Source organism: Pristiophorus japonicus, chromosome 21 (assembly GCF_044704955.1).
Source record: "Pristiophorus japonicus isolate sPriJap1 chromosome 21, sPriJap1.hap1, whole genome shotgun sequence".
In the NCBI taxonomy this organism is placed as follows: Eukaryota; Metazoa; Chordata; class Chondrichthyes; family Pristiophoridae; genus Pristiophorus; species Pristiophorus japonicus.
This window is the reverse complement of record NC_091997.1, coordinates 47,348,686-47,365,154: the sequence shown is the minus strand read 5'-3', so window position 1 is coordinate 47,365,154 and position 16,469 is coordinate 47,348,686.

Here is a 16,469-nt window from a genome sequence, read left to right as displayed (position 1 = left end):
TTTCGGTTGAGGGTTTTGGAGGCGGTAATGTCAGGGCGGTGGATAAATTTAGCGCCAGGAAGTGGTTAGCGTCAGCAGCCATAAAATTCAGCAGCTGCGCCCCTGACGTGGGACGGAGGCTAATGGAAGTGTTCCACAACTATCTTTGGGCACTAGGCCCGGTGAGCTACTGAATATCTGTTGCTAAAGGGCTGGATTTGTAGCGCCCTAAGAGAGGCCTCCCTGGAAAAATAAAACCGGCATAAGAAATACAAAAAACATTCCCAATAACTTGCTAACCCCAAATAAAAAAAAATTGCAAAAAGAAAACAAAAAAACCCACAATCACATAGAAACATAGAAACATAGAAAATAGGTGCAGGAGTAGGCCATTTAGCCCTTCGAGCCTGCACCGCCATTCAATAAGATCATGGCTGATCACACTTTCCTCACGCGGACCGGTACAGCTCTGGATGCCAGCTTTCTCTGGTGGGTTGGCTACGGGGCGCTACGGGGTCAGCGAGAAATGAACTTTGAGACCGGGACGATAACGGGGGCATTGCACACCAGCGCGATGCTCCAGGGCGGTACTGCTCAGCAGCCCCCGCAAAACCGACACCCGATTTCTCAGCGGGGCGCTGGAAGCTGGCCTCCTGGGCGGTAAGCATTTCCGAGCCCCATTGCCCGCCTCTCCGGGGTGCTAACAGAGGCACAGTCCAACGGAAATCCAGACCTGATACTCACCCACTAATCACCGACCTGCAGGTCTGTGACGTCACCCCTTGCTTTTGCTGCTTATTTGGAATTTGGCAGCCTCTTTGTCCTGTGTTGCCGCCTCTGCTCTCACCTGTTGTATATATCGGTACACACCTGGTTGAGATATTGGGGAATAAAAATATAAGAACATAAGAAATAGGAGCAGGAGTAGACTATTCGGCCCTTCGAGCCAACAATATCATGGCTGATCTTATTTGGTTTGTGATACTTGCTGGTCCGATGCCAATTGGGAGAACCGTTGCAGGTGACCCTTCATTCCCGGATGTAGCCTTGATGGCGATGGGGTCTGGGGGCTGCGCCTTAGCACAGTTTGCTCTTTCAGGCTCGTGGCGGTTGATGCCATTGGGTGCCTGAGAGGCGGAGCCGATCAGGGGCAGGGTATCGATAGCGGTGTCGTTGCCCTCCTGAGATCGCTTGCTCTGCAGCTTGTCTATTTTAGCTGCTTATGGCCACATTCCATGGTGCATTACTCTGGTCCCAGGGGCACAGGCTACAGCATCGGGTAGCCCGCTGGACCTGTGTGCTTCCGATGGGTGTTTGCCCACTACATTATCTGAATACAGTTGAAATCCTGCATCGCACAACATTTCATTGCTTATTGTAGATAAACTGTAGCTCTGATCGCAATCCCCCGACTTTTCTTTGCTTATTACATGTATAAAACTCTGATCATCAATTACAAGCTTTACATTTAGCTCACAGTTGTTATTACATTGAGTGAGAACGTGAGACTGTCCCTTTAAGTGTGGTGGGTTGCTGGCCTCCTTTAAGAGAGCCTTGCTATCTTTACCCCAATCCTCTTCTTTGCTTGGTACCACGTGTTGCTCCATCAGGGCTGCACCTCGTGGTCTGGCCGCCGCCATCTTTTCCTTCAGTGCTTCATCTCGTGGTTTGGGCGCTATCTTTCTTCCATCCACGATGTCGGCTGCTGTGATCCTCATCTCCCTGGGTTCTGCCACCGAAGCTGGGAAGTCGCCTTTGGATCCGATTTTCTTCCTCCGGAGTCCTGCCACTGGAGCCTGGAAGGTGCGTTCAGGTCGTCTCAGCTGGATCATCTCCCTGCAGTCGTGCTGAGCAGTCTGTGCCTCGGGTGTTGTGCTGGTCTGCTCTCTGGTGGCGGATCCAACCTCAGGTGGGGGCTTGCTTTGCCTCTGAGCATGGGGGATGTCGATCGCTGGAGGGATGAAATCTTCCCAGCTCCAATGGATCTTCTCCATGCACTTTTTTTCTGAGTAGCGTTGGTCCATCATCTGCAACAATCCACAGTGGTAACTTGTGCACCGCGTCATCATGAAGTACCTTAATATTCGCACTACCAACGACTGGGATAAGTTCAGTGGTGTAGGTGAGCAGCTTTGCTTGAACCGGGACCAACTTGGGTCATTCAGTCCCATAGTCTCTCAAAGGCTTTTTGATTCATTACTGACTGGCTCGCCTCCGTGTCCACCTCCATGAAGACTGGAGTGGCGTTTATCTCGACTTCCATTCTCAACGGGGAACATTCTGTGGTGCAGGTAAACATTCCATACACTTCATCATAGGGCTGAGTTGCCTCTCTGACTACTTCTTCAGAATCTGCTCTGGATTCATGGCCTGCGGCAGACTCTTCATCAACACGGTGAGTCCTATTTCTTTTACACATTCGTTGGAGATGGCCCTTTGTGCTGCACCCTTTGCACACATTGTTCTTAAAACGGCACTAGTGAGCCCGGTGATTTCCTCCGCAACGCCAGCATGATGCTAATGGATTGGTCCCCCTCGGCGGACTCAGAGTTAAGGGACTCGGTGGCCTGTTCTCTCTCCCCTGAGGAGATTTACGTTCAACAGTCCTGCCTCTAAAAGGCGCCAGTCTGTGTACAGTACTTGCCGGGTTTGAGTCCTGAGGATGAGTCATCCGCCTAGAGCCGCAGGTCGAGGTCATGAATGCCTGGCTCATGGTGATGGCCTTCTGCAGTGTGACGGTGGTATCTGCAGACAGTAGCCTGTGAAAAAGGCCCTTGTGGCCGATTCTGATGACAAAGATATCCCGCAGCGCTTCGGTGAGATGTTCGCCGAAATCACACGGTGCCACCAGCCTCCTGAGGTCTGCAGCATATTTCACGATTTCCTGGCCTTCGATCCGTCGGTGGGTGTAAAACCGGTGTCTGGATGTGAGAATGCTCTCTTTGGGCTTGAGTTGTTGTTGGATCAGCGTTACAAGCTCCTCGTATGTCTTGGTCGTTGTCTTCACTGGTGCCAGCAAGTCCCTGACGAGGCCATAGACGGTGGGCCCACAACTGGTTAGCAGGATAGCTCTGCACTTATCAGCCAGTGTGGCCGGATCATCACCTGCCAGGTCGTTTGCTGTGAAGAAATGGTCGAGCCTCCACAAAGGCGTCCCAATCATCCCCATCAGTGAACTGCTGCAATGTACCAAAGTTAGCCATTTTCGCGTGAAAGTCTTTAATCTCGTCGCCAATTGTTATGTCCTTAGATACTCTCCATGAGGCAAAATATGTACTTGAACTGTAGTAACCTTAGTCCATTTAATATAATTCCAGAGTGAGGATACCACATGGTGGACTCCCTTTTCTACCTGGGTACCTGTGGTGTACAGGTGACCCCTGGGCCTCCACCAGTTGCACCCTCTGGTGGTGCCAGCATAGTGTATACAGTATGAACCTTGTTGATGGTACCTCCGGTAAACAAGTCTCCATCTTATGCAACTATACAGTGACTACACAGAGAGTATATCTATAGTATACATCATAATTCTTTCTTTCTTTCTTTCTTTCTTTCTTTCTTTCTTTCTTTCTTTCTTTCTTTCTTTCTTTCTTTCTTTCTTTCTTTCTTTCTTTCTTTCTTTCTTTCTTTCTTTCTTTCTTTCTTTCTTTCTTTCTCTTCCTCCTCAAGATAAATAAATCGGGATGTGTGCCCAGAATGTAAAAAAAACCCACCCAGAGTGATTTAATGTGAGTACTTTAAGTGTCGATACAGTTTAAAATATCCTCCTGTGTGCTACATATGGTGCTGAATTGCTCAATCAGATGGCAGTGTATTTGGTGCCAATGTTTTTTTAAAAGAATGGCTTGAAGTAGGTCAGAATTCTTTTCAGTTCTGAGGCAAGTGGTGATAATGTTTTAAATGCTAACCTTTACTCACGATGTGACAAACAACATTGATATATTTGGCATCGTCTCTGTATCGGCCACTATTATCTTTGATGTCAAACACAGAGGGGGGGCGGGTGGGGGGGGGGGTGCCAATAATGTCAGCGCTGAAATGTGAGGCCAGACCATTTTGTGGCACACGAGGTACGCAGTACACAATGTCCTGGGAGTGCCGCAAGGGTTTAGGAATGGAAGTTCGAGCCGTCCTTATAATGCCATCCTTTATTGTCTGGCAGTAAGAATGGTGGAGATGTAAGCCCCCCTTTGCAAGCGTTAGCCATTGGAATCTAAAAGAAAACTGCTGGCACAGCCCTACAATCAGGAGTGGTCCACCCACGGGCAAATGTTTCCACTTTCGCAACTGGTCTGCCCTACCGAAGGTCAACCGACGCTGAGACCTGCAATGTTGTTCGGGGGCTTGAGCCACATTATGGCGAGGACCCCTAATCTACATCACTTCTGCAGCCTGAATGACTCTTGTGCTGGTCTAATGAGGAGGCTCCCAGCATGCTTAGTGCTGCACCCCATCTCAGTTTTAAATGGGCGGTCCCTTATTCTAAGACTATATCCCCTAGTTTTAGTTTCCCCTATGAGGGGAAATATCCTCTCTGCATCCATCTTGTCGAGCCCCTCATTATCTTATATGTTTCATAAGAACATAAGAATTAGGAACAGGAGTAGGCCATCTAGCCCCTCGAGCCTGCTCCGCCATTCAATAAGATCATGGCTGATCTGGTCGTGGACTCAGCTCCACTTACCCGCCCTCTCCCCGTAACCCTTAATTCCCTTATTGCTTAAAAATCTATCTATCTTTGACTTGAAAACATTCAATGAGCCAGCATCAACTGCTTCCTTGGGCAGAGAATTCCACAGATTCACAACCCTCTGGGAGAAGAAATTCTTTCTCAACTCGGTTTTAAATTGGCTCCCCCGTATTTTGAGGCTGTGCCCCCTAGTTCTAGTCTCCCCTACCAGTGGAAACAACCTCTCTGCCTCTATCTTGTCTATCCCTTTCATGATTTTAAATGTTTCTATAAGATCACCCCTCATCCTTCTGAACTCCAAGGAGTAAAGACCCAGTCTACTCAATCTATCATCATAAGGTAACCCCCTCATTTCTGGAATCAGCCTAGTGAATCGTCTCTGTACCCCTTCCAAAGCCAGTATATCCTTCCTTAAGTAAGGTGACCAAAACTGCACGCAGTACTCCAGGTGCGGCCTTACCAATACCTTATACAGTTGCAGCAAGACCTCCCTGCTTTTGTACTCCATCCCTCTCGCAATGAAGGCCAACATTCCATTCGCCTTCCTGATTACCTGCTGCACCTGCAAACTAACATTTTGCGATTCATGCACAAGGACCCCCAGGTCCCTCTGCACCACAGCATGTTGTAATTTCTCCCAATTCAAATAATATTCCCTTTTACTGTTTTTTTTCCCAAGGTAGATGACCTCACACTTTCCGACATTGTATTCCATCTGCCAAACCTTAGCCCATTCGCTTAACCTATCCAAATCTCCTTGTAGCCTCTCTGTGTCCTCTACACAACCCGCTTTCCCACTAATCTTAGTGTCATCTGCAAATTTTGTTGCACTACACTCTGTCCCCTCCTCTAGGTCATCTATGTATATTGTAAACAGTTGTGGTCCCAGCACTGATCCCTGTGGCACACCACTAACCACTGATTTCCAACCGGAAAAGGACCCATTTATCCCGACTCTCTGCTTTCTGTTCGCCAGCCAATTCTCTATCCATGCTAATACATTTCCTCTGACTCCGCGTACCTTTATCTTCTGCAGTAACCTTTTGTGTGGCACCTTATCGAATGCCTTTTGGAAATCTAAATACACCACATCCATCGGTACACCTCTATCCACCATGCTCGTTATATCCTCAAAGAATTCCAGTAAGTTAGTTAAACATGATTTCCCTTTCATGAATCCATGCTGCGTCTGCTTGATTGCACTATTCCTATCCAGATGTCCCGCTATTTCTTCCTTAATGATAGTTTCAAGCATTTTCCCCACTACAGATGTTAAACTAACCGGCCTATAGTTACCTGCCTTTTGCCTGCCTCCTTTTTTAAACAGAGGCGTTACATTAGCTGCTCTCCAATCCGCTGGTACCTCCCCAGAGTCCAGAGAATTTTGGCAGATTATAACAAATGCATCTGCTATAACTTCCGCCATTTAATACCCTGGGATGCATTTCATCAGGACCAGGGGACTTGTCTACCTTCAATCCCATTAGTCTGTCCAGCACTACCTCCCTAGTGATAGTGATCATCTCAAGGTCCTCCCTTCCCACATTCCTATGACCAGCAATTTTTGGCATGGTTTTTGTGTCTTCCACTGTGAAGACAGAAGCAAAATAATTGTTTAAGGTTTCAGCCATTTCCACATTTCCCATTATTAAATCCCCCTTTTCATCTTCTAAGGGACCAACATTTACTTTAGTCACTCTTTTCCGTTTTATATATCTGTAAAAGCTTTTACTATCTGTTTTTATGTTTTGCGCAAGTTTACCTTCGTAATCTATCTTCCCTTTCTTTATTGCTTTTTTAGTCATTCTTTGCTGTTGCTTAAAATCTTCCCAATCCTCTAGTTTCCCACTAACCTTGGCCACCTTAAGATCACCTTAAGATCAATAAGATCACCTCTCATTCTTCTGAACTCCAATGGGTATAGGCCCAAACTATCCTCATAAGTCAACCCTCTCATCTCCGGAATCAATCTAGTGAACCTTCTCTGAACAGCCTCCAATACAAGTATATCCTTCCTTAAATACTGAGACCAAAACTGTATGCAGTACTCCAGGTGTGGCCTCACCAATACCCTGTACAGTTGTAGCAGGACTTCTCTGCTTTTATACTCTATCCCCCTTGCAATAAATGCCAATATTCCATTGGCCTTCCTGATTACTTGCTGTACCTGCATACTAACTTTTTGTGTTTCATGCACAAAGACCCCCAGGTCTCTCTGTACTGCAGCACTTTGCAATTTTTCTCCATTTAAATTATAATTTGCTTTTCTATTATTTCTGCCAAAGTGGATAACCTCACATTTTCCCACATTATACTCCATAACTAGGCCAAGTCCTGGCCTCATTCAGAGTCCTTTTAATAGTGGCTGATGGATTACAGTTCGGGAGTGAGAACTGTGAGAACATTGATTTAAATTGTAACATCCCTTCCTCACCCTTCTGGCTGAGAACCGTCCATTAAACTCAGACAGGGACCCTACCTGAGACCGTGCTGGAGTGCATCAATCAGTATCGCAGCAGGCAATGCATTTGCCCGCTGAACTTGTACCTGAAGGGGAACAATGTGAATGTGCTGACAGCATTATGGTGCCACTGATACTACCAGCAAAGGTTTAATTTCCCACAGTGCTCTCCTTGGATGTGATGTCATTTGGTCTATATTTTTAAAAATTAATTCTTGGGATGTGGGCATCGCTGGCAAGGCTGGCATTTATTGCCCATCCCTAGTCGCTCGAGTGAGCCGCCTTCTTGTGAAGCCACACTGCAGTCCGTGTGGTGAAGGCACTCCCACAGTGCTGCTAGGGAAGGAATTCCAGCATTTTGACCCAGCGACGATGCAGGAACGGCGATGTACCTCCAAGTCGGGATGGCGTGTAACTTGGAGGAAAACTTGGAGGTGATGAATGTTCCCATGTGCCCGCCGCCCTTGTCTTTCTAGGTGGTGGAGGTCGTGGGTTTGACTCAATACATTTGAACACTCGGTCATCAGAGCGTTTATTTTTACAAAGAAAACATTAACCATCCCAATAACATAGGATCTGATTGAGAATCTTTCTACAAGACTACTCAACTTATTAAAATACTTGCACCTATCTCATCTCTCCGAATGTCTCAACGTGTGTTACACTATGAACTAGTGTGGAATGCAATGACTGTTGGGTGCTTTTGGTGCTCAGCAAGAAGATGCAGTGCCGTGTCGAGTTGAGGCAGTCATGCTGGTGCTGTTTAATGTTCTGGCCAGGCTGCATCATAAACAATGGGGTGAGTTTTTACATCCCGACGAGCTGGGAGCGGTGGTGGGGGGAAGTGTACAGTAGCTTGTGGGAAACCCAGAGGTCTGGGTTTCCCCGCATGCTGTGGAGATTTAAGGTCGTGTCTCTTTGCAACACCAAAGTTCTGATTGATCCCCTAGGATGACAAGACCTGATTGCTGATTGGTCCCCTTGGAGAACAAAACACATCCAGCAGTTTCTGTGGAATGTGCAATAGAACCGCCCTGCCTCCGTAATCAGTGACTTTGCAAAGTGTAATTCGAGCCATTCTGACTGCCGACTCCAGACAGAACAGAACTCACTTGGTTAACACCTTCTCCCGACCTCCAAACAAGTTCCTGATCTCCTGACCTTCTCCGTACCCACCTGTTTCTAACCTCCTCGCCTCCCCCTCCCCCCCCCCCCACGTTTCTGACCTCTCCCCCTGCCCCCACTGAGGAATGAGATTGAACAGTATAAATGGCTTCCTTTTTGGGCCAAAGAAGTTGATTGGCATTGCCTTAATAATGATCATGTTGTTATAATGTACTTCCGCTGTTAAGTTCCATCCCCTACTTTCTGCGTAATTAATGTGTAAATTCAGCAAGTATTTAAAAATAATGTGGAGGGTAAGGGCGAGATTCCAAAGTGGCGTAAATCGACCAGCAAGTTCTGGAGATTCATAACTCACAGCGTATCTCATAACCCCCTGAATTTGCTGGCCGATTTGTCCTTTATGACGGCGTGTATCATTCACACACCAGTATTTTTCCAGCCAGAGTCGGACCAACATTCCAAGGCTTACCTTTGGCAGGCCTCTTCCCTTTCCCTCACCCGTGGAACCTGTCAGAGTGCACGCGGCCAAGGCTTCAACCAGTTCCAACCTGAAATGGCAATCGTGGTCCGATCTAGGTCCGAGGTCCGAAATTTCCATAGTACAGAGGGACCTGGGGGTCCTTGTGCATGAAACATACAAAGTTAGTATGCAGTTACAGCAAGTAATCAGGAAGGCAAATGGAATGTTGGCCTTTATTGCAAGGGGGATAGAGTATAAAAGCAGAGAAGTCCTGCTACAACTGTACAGGGTATTGGTGAGGCCACACTTGGAGCACTGCGTACAGTTTTGGTCTCCATATTAAAGGACAGATATAATTGCATTGGAGGCTGTTCAGAGAAGGTTCACTAGGTTGATTCCGGAGATGAGGGGCTTGACTTATGAGGATAGGTTCAGTAGGTTGGGCCTGTACACATTGGAGTTCAGAAGAATGAGAGGTGATCTTATCAAAACATAAGATAATGAGGGGGCTCGACAAGGTGGATGCAGAGAGGATATTTCCACTCATAGAGGAAACTAAAACTAGGGGACAGTGTCTTAGAATAAGAGGTCGCCCATTTAAAACTGAGATGAAGAGAAATTTCTTGTCTCAGAGGGTTGTAAATCTATGGAATTCTTTGCCCCAGAGAGCTGTAGAGGCTGGGTCATTGAATATATTTAAGGCAGAGATAGACAGATTTTTGAACGATAAGAGAGTAAAGGATTATGGGGAGTGGGCAGGGAAGTGGAGCTGAGTCCATGATCAGATCAGCCATGATCTTTTTGAATGGTGGAGCAGGCTCAAAGGCCCAGGTGGCCTACTCCTGCTCCTATTTCTTATGTTTTTATGTTCTATCGCCTGGATCAGGCAGATGCTTTGGACACCACGGCAGTTGGCTCCTTTCAAAATAGCGGCGGCCACATCGCTGCGTCAATGGCTCAGTAAGGCTAGTGACCCCATTCGGAGGCTGTGATCGCCTGTTAGTGGCAGGCGACGGCCAATATCGACCCCAATGTGTCCAAGAGAATTATCTTCGTGCTCATCGCTGCACTGGGATCTAATGGCCAAAAGAAAATGCCCTGCGAGTTGCAATCCATTTGGAGATGGCTTGGGAAGTGTCGATGTACAGAGGAACCTGGGTGTCCTTGTACACCAGTCATTGAAACCAAACATGAAGGTGCAGCAAGCAGTTAGGAAGACAAATGGTATGTTGGCCTTCATTGCAAGAGGATTTGAGTACAGGAGCAAGGATGTCTTACTCCAGTTATACAGGGCCTTGGTGAGACTGCACCTGAAGTAGTGTGTGCAGTTTTGGTCTCCTTATGTAAGAATGGATATACTTGCCATAGAGGGAGTGCAGCGAAGGTTCACCAGACTGATTCCTGGGATGGCAGGACTGTCATATGAGGAGAGATTGGGTCGACGAGGTCTGTATTCACTAAAGTTTAGAAGAATGAGAGGGGACCTCATTGAAACGTATAAAATTCTGACTGGGTTGGATAGACTGGATTCGGGGAGGATGGTTCCCCTGGCTGGGAAGTCTAGAACAAGGGGGTCACAGTCTCAGGATACGGGGTAGGAAATTTAGGATCGATGTTTTCACTCAGAGGCTAGTGAACCTGTGGAATTCTCTACCACAGAAGGCTGTGGAGGCCAAGTCACTGAATATATTTAAGAGGGAGATAGATGGATTTCTAGAAACAAAAGGCATCAAGGAGTATGGGGACAAAGCGGGACTATGGTGTTGAGATAGAGGATCAGCCATGATCATATTGAATGGCGGTGCAGACTCGAAGGGCCGAATGGCCTACTACTGCTTCTATTTTCTATGTTTCTATGTTTCTATGAGCTGCTCATTCTATATCGGAATGGAGACTTCGAAATCAGGTTAAAGCTCTGCTCGCCATCCCAACTTATAATTGCACGTATTGTACAGACCCCAAGCACATCGATTGATTTCATCCACCTACATTAGTTCATGAAAGAGTTGAATGCGGTTTTAAAATAGAAAAGCAGTGGGTTTTTGTTTCCGCTGGGTTGCTGTGAGTAGGTGTGATATGTGTACACTGCAGCAGTAATGACGCAGGTAATGCAGGATTCAAAGCACAGACCCTGAACACAAATTGGAAATAGAAAGCTAATTTGTACGGGGAGCACTGCAAGAGGCACTTAGTCCGACAGATATCACGGATTAACCAAAAAAACAACTGGTACAGAACGGACGGAATGAATGCCTACTCAGGGTTGTACTTCCATCACATTCCGTTTTCGGAATAGGGTCTATATTATTTTCAAATAATGTACTATTTTATATTTAACAAACTATGAATTCATTGTTTATGCTAAAAGCAAGGAGACGGTAGATTTACTTTCTACCCTATATTTTAATATATGGATCGGTGATTTTGTGACACGCAGTGCAAAGAGTAGGTCTTCCCTTTTATTTGGAAGGTGATCCATAAATAATTATTGCACATGGCCTTTATTATTATTAGGTGTCAGCTGTGGCTCAGTGCACAGCACTCTAGCCTCTGAGTCCGAAGGTCGTGGGTTTCAGCCCCACTCCAGTGACTTGAGCACAAGATAGAGGTTGACACTCCAGTGCAGGGTGGAGGGAGTGCTGCACTGTCAGAGGTGCCGTCTTTCAGATGAAATGTTAAACCGAGGTCCCGTCTGCCCTCTCAGGTGTGCTCGCCTTGCTTCGGATGGTAAAAGAGCCCATAGCACTATTTCAGGGACCTTTTGACCAATATTTATCCCTCACCAACATCACTAAAATACAGATGATATGGTCATTGCAAATCTTTTGGGGGAGAAATTTGTGGCCATGGTGCTAAAATGGCGACCGCCACTCGTTTGCCAGCTGCTGGTGGGTCCCGCGGCGGCCGCCATTTTTGTCCCGACATTTGTGCTGCCAGTAACTGGGAGCACCATTCCCAACAAAATGGCGGCGGCATGGCATCAATCAATGTGCCACGCCGACTTTACATCACACGTGCAACCTTCGACCCTAGCATTGAATTCAGTGCTGGGTCTGGAGCACGCCAGGTTAACCTGGTGTTCAATCAAGCTGACAGCGGCGATGTCTGCACCTCTCTAAGGGACAGGCACACTGTTCAGGTAAGTTTGAATTTAAGGCTTTGGATTGGCTTTTTTTTGCTTTGATTGAAAAGGTGGCTTGCTGCAATAGATGTTAAAAGTTTGTTTTAAGTGTGTAGGAAGTGCTGCTGGATGCTTGCAAGGGCTCAGATGGTAAATGAAGGCCTTGAAAAAATGCTGCAAATACTCAGCAGGTCCAGGGAGAGAAAAACAGAGTTCACGTCTCAGGTCGAGATGCTGCTGGACCAGCTGAGTATTTCCAGCATGTTGTCATTTCAGATTTACAGCAGCCTCTCGCAGAGGGAAGAGGAGGACACAAAAGAGGAGGAAGCAGAAGGATGGATGCATCCCTTTGTGGCAAGGATATCTGGGATGGTATAACAACCTCAATTTCCCTTTCAACATTAGTCCCACACCTTACCTTCCTGCTGTTACTGACCATCACAATGTCCTCTTGGCCATAATGCTGAAATAAAAGCCACCACAAAGCGAATCTTCCAATCCATCTATACACGTCTATCATCCAATATGACATCAAGAAATCAACTCATCAACCGTATGCATTCTCTAGACGTTGAGGGGTGGACATTCTGGCACCGGCTACCTCAGGGCAAATCAATCTTGCAGTGGGAGCTTCAAACAGGCGATAATCCCTTTATTTGCAAGCATGCTGTGACACCACGTGGAGGATGATGGTCAGACTAGCGCGGATCCGGATACGCAATCCGAGATGCCAGAGGAGGAAGTGTATGGACTTTACTCATTCCTAACTAAGAGCAAACCGATAATGACCAACGTGAAATTTAATGGGGTGCCGGTATCGATGGAACTGGACACGGGGGCGAGTCAATCGATAATGAGCCAGAGACAAGCTGTGGGATACTAAGGCTGTGAGGCCCAGGCTGAGTCCAGTCAATGCCAAGTTGCGCACGTACACCAAAGAACTCATAACGGTAATTGGCTGTGCCACAATTAAAGTGTCGTATAATGGTGTAGTTCACGAGTTACCGCTATGGATTGTCCCAGGCAATGGCCCAACGCTGTTCGGCAGGAACTGGCTTGAAAAAATCAGATGCGATTGGAACGACATCAAGGCGTTGTCATCGGAGAAAGATACATGTGCCCAAGTACTAAGCAAGTTCCCCTCGCTGTTTGAACCAGGCATGGTAACTTCACGGGAGCCAAGGTGCAGATCCACGTGTACTCAGATGCAAGACCTGTCCATCATAAAGCTCGGGCAGTTCCGTATATGATGAGGGAGAAGGTTGAAATCGAACTGGACAGACTCCAGCGTGAAGGGATCATATCACCGGTTGAATTTAATGAATGGGCCAGCCCCATTGTTCCTGTGCTGAAAAATGATGGCACAATGGAGACTACAAGGTTAAGATCAACAAGGTTTTGAAACAGGATCAGTACCCATTACTGAAGGCTGATGACTTGTTTGCAATGTTAGCCGGGGTGAAGTCGTTCACCAAACTGGACTTGACGCCGGCCTACATGACACAGGAGCTGGTCGAGACGTCGAAGAGACTTACGAGCATTAACTCTCATAAAGGACGGTTTATTTATCACAGGGGCCCTTTTGGAATTTGCTCGACTGCAGCAATATTTCAGAGGAACATGGAGAGTCTCCTGAAGTCCGTTCCCAGAACCATCGTGTTCCAGGATGACATCCTGATCACAGGTCGTGACTCCGAGGAACATCTGAACAACCTGGAAGAGGTTCTGCATCGTCTGGACAAAGTGGGACTCAGACTGAAACGCTCGAAGTGCATCTTCATGGCACCAGAGGTCGAATTCCTGGGGAGGAAAATTGTTGCTGACGGCATCAGGCCCACGGATGCGAAAACCAAGGCCATCAAGAATGCATCCAAGCCGCAGAATGTGACGGAGCTGCGTTCGTTCCTGGGTCTACTCAACTACTTCGCTAACTTCCTACCTAAATTGAGCACCTTATTAGAACCATTGCACACGCTGCTAAGAAAAAGCGACAACTGGGTGTGAGGTGCGTCTCAAGACAGAGCTTTTGAGAAAGCCACTAATCTGCTTTGCTCTAACAAGCTGCTGGTACATTATGACCCATGTAAACATTTAGTATTGGCCTGTGATGCTTCGTCATATGGAATTGGTTGTGTACTCCAACAAGTTAATGAGTCGGGTAAACTTCAACCAGTCGCGTATGCTTCAAAAAGTTTATCTAAAGCGGAAAGAGCCTACAGCATGGGAGGGAAAGAAGCACTAGCCTGTGTGTATGGGGTTAAAAAGAACAAGCCGCTCATTTCACTGTTCTGAGAAAACAAAGATATCAATACCAATGCTTCATCCCGCATCAGAAGGTGGGTGCTGACATTATCTGCTTATGATTATGTCATTCACCATAGACCTGGCACCGAGAATTGTGCCGATGCTTTGAGCCGTCTACCGTTGCCCACACCAGAGGTGGAAACGCCACAACCGGTGGACCTATTGTTAGCTATAGATGATTTTGAGAGTGAAGGAACCCCTGTCACGGCTCAACAAGTTAAGATCTGGACCAGCCAGGACCCGATTTTATCGGTGGTGAAGAGTTGCATCTTCAAAGGTGATTGGTCTGCCAGAACCAAGCAAATGTGCGAGGATACCAAACCTTACATTCGTCGCAAAGACGAACTGTATATTCAGTCAGATTGTATACTGAGGGGAAATCGTGTTGTTATGCCCAAGAAAGGCAGAGAGAAATTTGCATGTGAGCTACATAGTACACATCCTGGCATTGTAATGATGAAAGCCATCGCCAGGTCTCATGTATGGTGGCCGGGAATTGACTTTGAGCTGGAATCATGTATGCATCAGTGCAACACTTGCATGCAGCTCAGCAAAGCACCAGCGGAATCTTTTTTTTTCAAAAATATACTTTCTTCATATAAAATGTTCACAATACATTGGAAAATAGCTCAGTACCTTGCGGTCAGTAATTCCATACAATTCGTTTGGATGCTGACAGCACTCCCATACAATGCACTAGCGTGTATTTCATTTCAAGGTACAGTTTAGTACAATCCATAAATCACATTACATGTAGTACTGTGCAAATAAGAGTATTACATGGAGCAGATGAGTATTCCAGGATACATTTCAATACCAGTCACAAATCACGTTACATGTCGCACTATGCAGATGAAAGCAATATACGGAACGAATGGGGATACATTTATATTTCTTTACAAGTTATTAAACAGTGCAGAGACTTTCATTATACATGGCACAACATAGGTGTTTTTCAGTACATGGTGCTCTATGTATACAAGCAGATTAACAAGCACAGCCCAAGAGGGGTCTAATTCCATTCCCTGGTTTACCGTGGCAGAAGGGCCTTAAACTGAAAGCACCAGTAGAATCGCCGCTGAGTCTGTGGTCGTGGCCGTCCAAACCATAGTCCAGGATCCACATAGACTTTGCAGCTCCCTTCCTAGGGAAGATGTTTTTAGTTGTGGTGGATGCATATTAGAAATGGATAGAGTGTATAATCATGTCATCCAGCACATCCACAGCTACCATTGAGAATCTCAGTGTCATGTTCGCGACACATGGTCTGCCTGACATCGTTGTTAGCGACAACGGATCGTGCTTCACCAGTCAGGAGTTTCAAGGGTTCATGAAACTTAATGATATCAAACATGTAAGATCAGCACCATTCAAACCTGCATTCAATGGGCAAGCAGAACGTGCTGTCCAAATCATAAAGCAGAGTATGAAGCGAGTAACCCAAGGGTCACTGCAAACCCGCCTGTCATGCATACTGCTGAGTTACAGGACAAGACCACACACGCTTACCGAGGTCTCGCCTGCTGAACTAGATGAAGAGAGGTCTTAAGACCAAGCTATCTCTTGTACATCCTGACTTGAATAATCATGTTGAATATAGAAGACAAAGTCAGCAAGGGTATCACGATCGCACAGCTGTGTCACGCGATATTTCTGTAAATGATCCTGTATATGTTCTGAATTATGGTCAGGGTCCCAAGTGGATCGCTGGTACTGTCATGGCTAAGGAGAGCAACAGAGTATTTATTGTCAAGCTCAAAAATGGGCAAACATGCAGGAAACATATGGATCAGACAAAGCTGCGCAAACAGACAAACTGGAACAGTCAGAGGAAGAGACAATCGACGACCGACCAACCTACCCCCAGTCATTAGAGAACTCAGTGGTCATCAGTGAATCGGGACTTTCAATCACCGACCTGTTCAATGAAAATGGACTTTCAATCCCTGACATGGCCATTGCCACTCCCACCAGGTCAGCCACCCAGCCACCTGTCACAACAGACTCTGAACACTCACCCAAGGCTTGAGTTGAACTGAGATGGTCAACCCGGGAGTGTAAAACACCGGACCATCTCAATTTGTAAAAGACTGTGTTAATATCTCAGAGAGGGGTATTGTCATGTATGTACTTTTGGGATCACTAACCACTAGATGGCGTTACTGTTGGAGGCCATTGGGCTGCATGCACATGTGTGCAGCCCAAGTATAAAAGGCCAGCCATTTTGTATATTAGTCACTTTTGGCCTTAATAAAGCAGAGGCAAGGTCATACCTCTTGGAGTTAAACAGCACTCAGTCTAACATTATCGCATACACAACACTTCTTCT